This window comes from Sesamum indicum, linkage group LG5 (genome assembly GCF_026168435.1).
Source record: "Sesamum indicum cultivar Baizhima isolate 11 linkage group LG5, ASM2616843v1, whole genome shotgun sequence".
Classification (NCBI taxonomy): Eukaryota; Viridiplantae; Streptophyta; class Magnoliopsida; order Lamiales; family Pedaliaceae; genus Sesamum; species Sesamum indicum.
In genome coordinates this window covers 11,377,046-11,387,929 of record NC_142661.1, presented here as the reverse complement: position 1 = coordinate 11,387,929, position 10,884 = coordinate 11,377,046, and the positions used below count along the sequence as shown (strand labels likewise).

Here is a 10,884-nt window from a genome sequence, read left to right as displayed (position 1 = left end):
ATATGTACCAAATATGAATACTTACCATATTTATCATGGCAATATTACTTGAAGAAGATCACTTCAATAGGTCTCAAAATCACCAATCCAATTGGCTTTTTGGTCACCCATTCCAACATATAAATCATGACTATTTTCAAGTTATTTGATAGAAAATTGCTAGGAAGAATTTGGTAAATGTTTCCAAGAAGCAATGTCAACACTGAGAAGACTTCATTTGCGGTTATGGAATAAGAGGTATGGTTTCCTTCCATCATTTGTTTTCATATTACTATTTTCGCAGTTATGGGAGGACGTCAATTACTCTTTTTCTATTCATAATGCTTTATTGTTTCACCACGGTTTATTAGATGATGATGAAAGGGACGGATCCAAGCACGCTTGACATTTGATTAGAGTCTGCTCACGTGGAAGAGGGATTGAGGACAATGACACATTGGACTTACATGTAAGTTTATTCCTTGGACTTTGTTGGTTGGAGTATTATTGTTATTGTATTGGATTTATGATTGCTATTGGATGGTCTTGACAGCTATTGGTTGATATGGACGAGGTTAGTTGATATGATGTTGGGATTTTCATAACTGTTGTTCTTTGGTTGGTTGATAGGTCGATGTTGGATTTGAATGATTGTTCGATAGTGTTGACGATATTGTTGGATAGTCTTGTAATGGGCTTGTTTTTTTGTTTTCCTGCTGTTAATTTCTTCTGCTATTTTTTATTTTTCTTATTATTTTTCTGCAGAATTTCCATAGAACTTGTCGTTTCTCTGTAGAATTCATGCAGAAAAACAACATAATTTTTCTATTTTTTGGTTTTAAATCTGTTGTTTTCTGCAGAAAAATGGCAAAATTTTTCTTTTTCTGCAGAGTTTTGCGGTATTAAATCTATTATTTCAACATTTGTGGTATTTTTTTGCTATCCAAATGTTAAGTTTTTTTGCTATGCATGTGATCCTTATTGTATGATGTTATATTTCTTTTCAAACACATTTAACTAGGGAGTTATCTAAGAAGCTTGAATTAAAAAGAAACAAGGAATTTAAGAAGCAAATTTTCAAGAATGCAATTGGAGAGGAAAAATATAGAAAAATGATAGGAGAACAGCGAATTGAAAACTTAAAAATGTGATTTCATCCATGAGCTTTGTATAAGAAAAAGAAGAATTAAAAATCCTTAAAGATGGACTCATGGAGAAAAGACAAAAAATGAAACGAATGCAAGATGAATTCATTAATGAGAAAGACCGGTTAAGGTTAGAAAAGGAGAAGTTAGCTTCATTAACTCATAAATTGGAAGTAATCATCAGTCAGCTCCCTAGTCTATCTTCTATGTTAACAATGACTACACAAAGAAGTAACTAATAGTTATTTTATTAATATATACTGATGGGTATGGCCCAAAAGAAATTGACCCAAAAAGAAGTGTTAGGCCCAAATATAGGCCCACCAGCCCAAGTCTCACGAGGCGCCTATCACACAGCGTGTCGTGTGGCTAGTGGTCCGCTGACTACGTCCGCCAATACCTCCGCTTGGCGCTAATGCAGCACGCCGAATATATCAGAGTCGGGAGGAACAAATCACAAAACCGTAAATTGCACATGCGAATTCAGAAAATCAGATTACATTGAACTGAAAAGTGCGTATACAATGACCAACGATGCTAGAGCAAGGGGCTCGCCTTGAGGGGGACTCTAACACGTCACTAAACCAAGCTTCTTGAACTCATTCCCCCCCCCTCCTATAATAGGCTTAAAAAAATAAATCCTATCGTCTACACTAGACACTAGAAAAGCTGAAATTTGCAACTCAAGAGGCGTAACGTCCCCTTGAGCAATCTAAACAACAGAAAGCAAATAACAAAGCAGTAACAAAGCAATAAAAGGCCTACACCTAGGACTCTAAGACTAGTTGGTTGTCCAGCGTCTGTCGATGAAGGCTGAGTGGTCGGCCATGTAGAACGGTTGAGTGGCCGAAGTGCGCGTCACGGGGCCTAGTGAACGGGCAGCCCGTGACATTCTCCCCCACCTGAGATAGCGACGTCCCCGGCGCTACGGAAGCATGGTACGCTTCGACAAGAGGTAGAAACGCCTTTAGGTTCGTCACTCGCTCCCAAGTGTTCTCCTCGCTGCTGCATCCCCTCCATTTCACCAAGTACTCTGTGTGGTCTTTCTTCACGGTACTCGTCACTCGGTGATCTAGGATTGCTTCAGCCACCTTCTCCTTCATCTTCTTCAATTCGAGTTGTGGGCGGCTAGGTTGATTGCGGGTATCATCTTCCTTGTCTGTTGAATACTTCTTCAATTGGCTGACATGGAAGACGTTGTGGATCTTCCACCACGGCGGCAACTCCACCTTGTACGCCACCGTCCCTATACGCCTAAGGACAGGCAAAGGACCAACATATTTCTGCATCAACCGAGGATCTCTCCCCCTTAATGACTTTGACAATCTCGGATCCGGGACCTTCACCAGCACCAGGTCTCCCGCATTGAACTCAACAAAGCGGCGATTCTGATCTGCATACTTCTTCATCTGCTTCTGAGCTGTCTCCAGGCAACTTTTAGAGATATCAACATTCTGCTTCCACTCCTAGGAGAAACTTCGAGCAAGAGGGGATCCACACTTTGTGGGATGTCAAGAGTGTGAGGAAGGAGCGGCTGCTGCCCAGTAACGATTTCAAAAGCGCTCTTGTTGGTGGTGGAAGAGCTCTTTTGAACATTGAAACATAACTGAGCGACATCCAGGAGCTTCACCCAATCCTTCTGCGTACCTCGCACAAAGTGCCGAAGGTAGTCCTCCAACATAGAATTAAAGCGTTCTGTCTGACCATCGGACTGTGGATGATAGCTCGAGCTCATGGAACGTGTGGACCCCAGGAGTTTGAACAGCTCGGTCCGGAAGACGCCAGTGAAACGGGAGTCACAATCACTGAGAATATCCTTTGGCAGTCCCCAGTGCTTGACGATGTGCTTGAAGAAGAGATGAGCCGTCCCTTCTGCTGTAACGTGCTTGGGTGCTGCGATGAATGTAGCATATGTTGAAAAACAATCTACCACGACGATAATAGAGCCTAAGTTCCCGACCTTAGGCAATCCAGAGATGTAATCCATGGACACGCTCTCCCATGGACGCTTTGGGATGGGAAGTGGTTGTAGCAAACCAGCCTTCTTCTGATGGCCTGCCTTGTCCTGCTGACACATCAAGCAAGTGCGGACATACGTCTCGATATCGTTCCGCATCTTTGGCCAATGATAGGTCCTCCGCACCAAGGCATACGTGCGCTCCTGTCCCTGGTGTCCCGCCCAAAGTGTGTCGTGGCATTCGGAAAGAAGTGATTTCCGTAGGTCCCCGCCTCTCAGAACATATACGTGTTTCCCTTGGTCATCAACAATCCATCCTTGATCCAAAAGTGTCGAGCTTTGCCCTACTCGACAAGCCGAATCAGGCGTCGTCCTGCGGGATCTCTCGGTAGTAACTCAAGCACCTGATCCTTCGTAGAGATAGCAGCCGCGCTAGAGGAGAGCGCTGCTACGACTCCAAGTTCTCCAAGTCCGCCTTGCGGCTCAAGGCGTATGCTGGCCTCCACAAGCTTAGGTTGCGGCATTCTGTACGGTGCCCTAGCGGGCGGTCTCGTGCCAGGCACCAACTCAATCTCGTGATCCACTGCCCTCTTCGGTGGTAGCTTCCGAGACAGCTCGTCTGGCATCACGTCTTCAGACTCCCCTAACAGTTTCTTACTACCGCCCGGGGTGGGCCCTGACACCTCTTCCATCTCCTCAAAACAAAGGGTACCCAAGTAGGAGATCTCATCCTGCTTGCGCCCCTTCTCAAACTGCATGGCCGACAAGTTCTTCTCTCTTGTACGTCCGGCCAAGGTAGGGATGACACACGGCTTCGCTCCCAACATCATCAGCGAATCGGCATGAGGTAAGACAACAGTGCGTGTATCCCATAGAATTCAAGCCCAAGGATAAGCTTGAAGTCGTCCATCGCCACAACAGAAAGATTGGTCTTGCCCTCATAAGCACCAACCTTAATCAGCACAGACTTGGCTACACCGGCAATAGGTTGTGCAGCCGAGTTGATCGCCTTCACATGCCCAACTCCCTTCTCCAGCACGAGCCCGAGTCTTGCCACTTCGTCGCTCGCAAGGTAGTTGTGAGAGGCTCCAGTGTCAATCATGGCACGAATCGGCTTGCCATGAATCTTCACATCCACGAACATCAACCCTTTCTTACTAGGAATCTGGCGCTGAACTTCTTCTTCTTTCTTTTCCGACTGCTCCACAGTAGGAGCCGGGATGGTCTTTTTTGCAAGGGGTGGCACAACTCTCTTCGCCGCCACCGTAGAGAATGTGTTGCACCATTGGTTTCCGGCCCCCAAGTTGTCCTCATCCTCCTCCGTGTCGTTCTCGCCACCTGCCTCTGCTTGTGGCTCCACACTCTTTGAGGACGACACCTTGTCGGTAAAGGTCGCCGCCAATGCGTTCAACACCTGTCTCTTCGGGCAATCCCGATACATATGCGGACCATCGCAGATTAAACACCCTCTCCTCCTCTCGGGTGCTCCCTGCCTGTTCTCCTGGGGCTTGTTCCTGTCCGAACCGCCCTGTGAGCCATTCTGAGTGTGGGGCCTCTGGTCTCCCCCACCTCTGCTGAAATTATTTCTGAACGACTTCATCCCATTCCACTTACTCTGCTCAGGACTAGGCGTCGCCTGCCTATCCTTCTCAGTCTCTAGGTTGAAATCTGCCAGGCGCTCGGCCGCTATGATAGTCGAACTCAAATCAGTCACTCGTTGCCTCTGCAACTCGTTTCTCGCCCACTGTTTCAAGCCTTCCATGAAAGTGAAGAGCTTGTCTGCCTCCGACATGTCTCGGATGTTCAGCATCAACGTTGAGAAAGCTTTCACATATTCCCGCACGGAACCTGTATGTTCGAGCTTTCGCAATGCCCTCCTGGCATTGTACTCCACATTCTCGGGGAAGAACTGCTCTCTGATCGCCTCCCGTAGAAGAGCCCACGTATCGAGCTGTATTTGATGTGCCTGGATTTCTGCAAACTTGGTACGCCACCACAGCTTTGCGTCACCAGTCAGGTACATGGTCGCAGTCGCAACCTTCCTTGCCTCGTCCCGCATGTCTGCCGTAAGGAAGTACTGTTCCATGTCGAAGAGGAAGTTCTCGACCTCCTTCGCATCACGCTCACCGCTATAGGCCTTCGGTTCTGGTATTCGAAGCCTAGCACCGGGGTCGTGAGCAACCATAGGCGTGCTACCCACTGCACGCTGGAGCAACCCAATCTAAATGGACATTTGCTCCATGTCACGCCGCATATCGGCAATGCTGTCGTTTCCGAAGACGCCAGCTATCTCCTGAATTATGTGCCGACATTCGTACAACTCCGAATTCAACACCGTGATCTCAGATTCTAGGGAAGAGACCTTCTCCTCCAATTCAGCCAACCGGGAGTTTCCGTCCATCAGGTTCTCAGCTCTCTCGCTGGATGAAGCTGCGGCATGTCGCGGGCTTTTCGAATCTTGCCCCGCTGCCTTCGCAGCAGTAGCAGTCGTACGCCTCGGCCCCATCTCGGCACGAGGCTCTGATACCACCTCTCATGAGGCGCCTATCACACAGCGCGTCGTGTGGCTAGTAGTCCGCTGACTACGTCTGCCAATACCTCCGCTCGGTGCTAATGCAGCGCGCCGAATATATCAGAGTCGGGAGGAACAAATCACAAAACCGTAAATTGCACACGCGAATTCAGAAAACTAGATTGCATTGAACTGAAAAGTGCGTATACAATGACCAACGATGCTAGAGCAAGGGGCTCGCCTTGAGGGGGACTCTAACACGTCACTAAACCAAGCTTCTTGCAACTCAAGAGGCGTAACGTCCCCTTGAGGAATCTAAACAACAGAAAGCAAATAACAAAGCAGTAACAAAGCAATAAAAGGCCTACACCTAGGACTCTAAGACTAGTTGGTTGTCCAGCATCTGTCGATGAAGGCTGAGTGGTCGGCCATGTAGAACGGTTGAGTGGCCGAAGTGCGCGTCACGGGGCCTAGTGAACGGGCAGCCCGTGACACCAGGGGAGAGGCAGCCCAACCAAGTCACCATGCTTGGTCCAAGAAGGGGACCTCCTAAAATTTGGTTCGGCCCAAAGGGGAGGCCCACTAGGCTCAGCCCAAAAGGGCCCCTCCACACCACAGTCAAGTCAAGGAAGGCAGCCTACCTTTTCAAACATAGCCCAAGGAGGAAGCCCAATTTTGAGGCCCCAAAAGCTAGTCTGTAGGAAAGAAGGTGCTCTTGAGAGGTTGGACTCTTCAGCTTGAAATGACTCCTTACCCGGTAGGAGTCTGCACGAAGAAGGAGTCTCCCTTCATTCAGAGATTTATTGCTTAAGGAACGCATAAAGAGGAACCTTATCCACGAAATGCCGCCTTTCTCACTGGCCATGCGGAATCCTCTCAGTAGGATCCTGTTATAGGGGAACTCCTCCTCTATAAATAGGAGAGGTATCCCTCGGCAAGCCTCCTCTTACACATTCTAGAACTCTTCTTGTTGCCAGTCTATTGCTCTATTTCGTGCTCTTATATATGAAATTCTCATTTTTATCATAATTTCTCGTTATAATTTATTTTTATACTTAAATTTAGGACTAACTTAAGTATCGGAGTGCTAACTTTTTATTTTGCAGGTCCTCTTTCTCAAGAGCTTTCATTCAATTAGCCCAAATCCAACATTAAGATCCAAAAACTTTGGACCCGTAAAATTGCATGCATCAATTGGCACTGTCTGTGGAAACATGAGATATCATGGAGACCCTCAGCAATCCCTAACAAGCAAAAGACCGTGGAGGTACCCGACAACAATCAGCCTCTGCATGTTGTTGCAGGCCTCCCTAACCCCAGTAGGAGGATCCACCCCAGCCTTCCTGGCTCCGGTGCTGTCTCCCATAGTGACGGAGCTATTGGCTGATCCTCCAAGGTGAAGCACCTCCTCCGAAACTACATCTGGCGAACTTTCCCCAGCCCTACTAAGCGCAATCCAACAACTGCTGGTACCGGCCGACGAGAGTAGATGGCAATACTAGTCCCTGCTCGTCCAACCCCCGCGGTGAAAGAAGGAACCCTTCAAGGAGGAACGGAAGGAACTCCCCTAGAAGATGGCGTCGCTATGACAGGAGCCCCCCTATCGAGGTGAAAGGACTCCTTCTAGCAAATCCACTAGAGGTCTCCCAACAGTGGTTGGCTCGTTTCGAGTGTCTTCAAAAATACCTCCAAGACATGCTTTGAAGACCTCCAAGACATGCAACACCATATAGCAGGAATTCCAGGAGAAGAACTGTAAGGTCTCCACTTCACAAACGTTGTGATGGTGGATGAACTCCCTACGAATTATTATACCCCCGATATTGCTGAATCGATGGGTTAACTAACCTCCAAAAACACCTTTCACGTTTTGAGAATGCAGCCTTATTGCATAACATACGAACGGGATCAAGTGTCGAGTCTTTATGACTACCTTTGCCAGGGTCGCGCAACAATAGTTTAACCAACTGCCCCTTGGAGCGATACGGAGCTTCCAGGAATTCAGGTCCCTGTTCCTGCACCAGTTCCTAGCAGCCGGAAACTTCGAAAAATAGAGCTCAGCCTCTTCGCCGTACGATAAAGGGATAACGAGCCGTTGAGGGAATACCTACAAAGATTCAATACTGCAGCCTAGGAGTTACCCTCCACCATGCAAGAAGAAAGGCCAGCGCCTTCTCGCAAGGCCTCTTGGACCAGAACTTCTTCAAGTCCCTAGCCAAGAACCTAGTTTAGAAATTCGATATCCTCTTGGCTCGCGCAACCAAGTATATTTACATCGAAGATGCCCAAGCTGCCAAAATGGGAAGTTGGGGAGAGAAAAGGAAAGAGGTCAGGGATGAGGCCCCTTCAAGAAATAACGCACTAAGTTCAGGAACAAGAAGGCATCCTTCCACAGGATTCATTTTGTTTATACTCCTCTCATGATGCCTATCACCCAAGCCCTCATGGCGGTCGAAGGAAAAAGCCTGCTCACCCGCCCTCGATCATGGAGAGAGCAACCTTAGTGCCCAAAATCTAATATGTTTTTTCGTATTCACAATGATTACGGCTATACTACTAAAGAGTGTCGGCACTTATAGAATGAGATAGAAAGGTTCATTCAAAATAGGTACCTCTTAGCGTACGTCTGCTGGGAAAAGGCCTGGGGAACAAGACCCTACATCAAGCAAGAAGCAAGCAAAGAAAAATAAGTGAAGGTCTCTCTCTCTCAAAACCTCCACTCAACGAAGAACGTAAAACATCTTTGAAGGAAAACCTGAAGCCAACGACCCCCCTAGGAAGGGGGTCATACGGCTGATTGTAAGGGGACCTCTTGGAGGTGACTCCCACCATGCCAGAAAAGCACAAGTCAGAGAGGCATACAGCACAACCATAAAGGAAGTGTGTGAAGTCGGTACTATGGAGGATGCCCCCCTCATCCAAATCGGGAGGGCTGAACGTTCGAGTCCTAAAGGCCCCCACAACGATGTTGTAGTCATCACCGCGCTATTAGCAAATTACGAAGTGGGATGCATCTTCATAGGTTCAGGGAGTTCCACAGACATATTGTTTGGAGAAGCATACGATCAAATGCAGCTAGGAGACATCCCTCTGCAAGTAGTTAGTACCTCTCTTTACGGATTTGTATGGGAAGTAGTCCACCCAAAGCGCATGGTTTCACTCACTCTGACTTTGGGCACTGGCGCTACTCGAAGAATATGCCTATTAAAATTCCTAGTGGTGGATACTCCCTCGGCTTACAATGTCATTATGGGGTGGCCCACCTTCAATGCCTTCCAAGCTGTGATATCCACATACCACACAAAAATTAAATTTCTCACGACAGGGGCAGTAGGAGAAGTATAAGGGGACCCCCGCCAATCTTGTAAATAATATGTGGAAGTTGTGCTCAAGGACAAAAGAGAAGCAGGGATAAGAATCCCAAGGAGGTACCCTCCAACAAACAGGACAACGAGGCACCCTCTAGTCAATATGACAAGAAGCCACTTTCCGACGGGCACAATAAGGAAGCACCCCCCAGCAAACACCAAAAAAATAATGCCGAAAACGGTGAAAAGGAGAGGGCACATACCAAGGTCCAGCCAATGGAAGAACTAATGAATATCGAGATTGTACTTGGAGACTTGGGAGAATTCACACGCATTAATTCTCAACTAGAAGGTGCCACATGGGAAGAAATAACCGAATGCCTATGCCATAACGTGGATATCTTTGCATGGACTCCCGAAGATTTAGAAGCGATCGATCCAAATGTCATAACTCAACATCGATCCCCGCATGAAATCAATTAAACAAAAGAAGAGACATTTTGGGCTTGAGAAAGACAAGATCATCCAAGCAGAAGCAGAAAAACTAATAACAGCTAGCGATATTGAGGAGATACAATTCCCCGAGTGGCTATCCAACGTGTTACCAGTACCCAAGCCCGGAGGGAAATTGGCCCAAAAGAGATTGACCCAAGAAGAAGTGTTAAGCCCACCAGCCCAAAGGAGAGCCAGCCCATCCAAGTCACCATCTTTGTCCAAGAACGGGATATCCTACAATCTGATTCGCTCAAAGGGGAGGCCCACTAGGCTCAACCCAAAAGGGCGCCCCCCATATCACAGTCCAATCAAGGAAGGGAGCCTACTTTGTCAATTATAGCCTAAGGTAGAAGCTTAGTCCGGAGGCCCCCAAAGCTAGTTTGTAGGAAGGAAGGTGGCTTCGAGAGATTGAACTCTTTAGCTTAAAAGGACCACTCACCTGGTAGGAGTCTGCACAAAGGAGTCCCCCTTCATCCATAGATTTGTTGCTGAAGGAACGGAGAAGGAGGAACCTTATCCACGAAATCTCGCCTTTCTCTTTGGCCATGCAGATTCCCCTTAGCAAGACTCCTGTTACAGGGGAACTCCTCCTATATAAATAGAGGAAGTACACCTCAGCAAGCCTCCTCTTACACATTCTGAAACTCTTCTTGATTCCATTCAATTGCTCTAATTCCGTGCTCTTATTTACAGAATTCTCACTTTTATCATAATTTTTCATAATAATTTATTTTTATATTTATCTATTTCTTAAATTCAGGACTAACTTAAGCATCGGAGTACTAACATTTTATTTTGCAGGTCCTCTTTCTCAAGAGCTTTCACTCAATTAGCCCAAATCAAACATTAAGATCTAAAAACTTTGGACCCGTGCTAAAACCGCACGCATCATATATATACAAATATACATATGTATAATTTATTGTTTCTCACAATTAATTGATAGGTTCTGTGTGCATCAAGCTTGCAACAACTGACTTCGAGCGGATTGAGAGATGTTTTGTCTCTCAAAGAACAAGTACTCTATTTATTTATCAATTTTCTTTTTAAGTTTCTCTATTGCTTTGACTTTTATGCTTCATTTAATGTAGGTGGTTGGTGAAAGATCGATAAAACGAATATCTTATTGATGATCCTGCCAAGGCTTTTACTATAAGTATATTACTTTGAAAATAAAAGATTAAATGTGTAAGCTTCAGTATTGTGAATGTACCAAAGATTGTCAAATTATTATTAAATCATTTTAAATGTAGATTGAGGCACGAGTTCATTTATTTTATCATCATATATCCAAAAAAGTTATTGTTGAATGTGTTGTTCTTACAAATGGCCAACTGGGAGTTCTACCTGGATTTGTGAAGGTGTATGTTGGGAAAGTTCACATTCCTAATGAGAAGTTATACCGACCGAGCAAAGATATTACTACCATTGGAGAAGTTGTTAACAGATGTGTCTATTAGAAGTTTGTGAATATAAGAAAATGTCTCT

The 10,884-nt window shown here is 46.1% G+C and overlaps 1 long non-coding RNA gene across 1 annotated transcript; it reads left to right on the top strand.

The window, feature by feature from the left end:
* Window positions 1-300: 300 nt before the first annotated feature.
* On the top strand, window positions 301-10,648 carry LOC148788117 (uncharacterized). The gene is made up of 2 exons (XR_016065420.1): window positions 301-448; window positions 10,343-10,648. It is a non-coding gene; the product is annotated as an uncharacterized LOC148788117 (long non-coding RNA).
* Window positions 10,649-10,884: the final 236 nt, after the last annotated feature.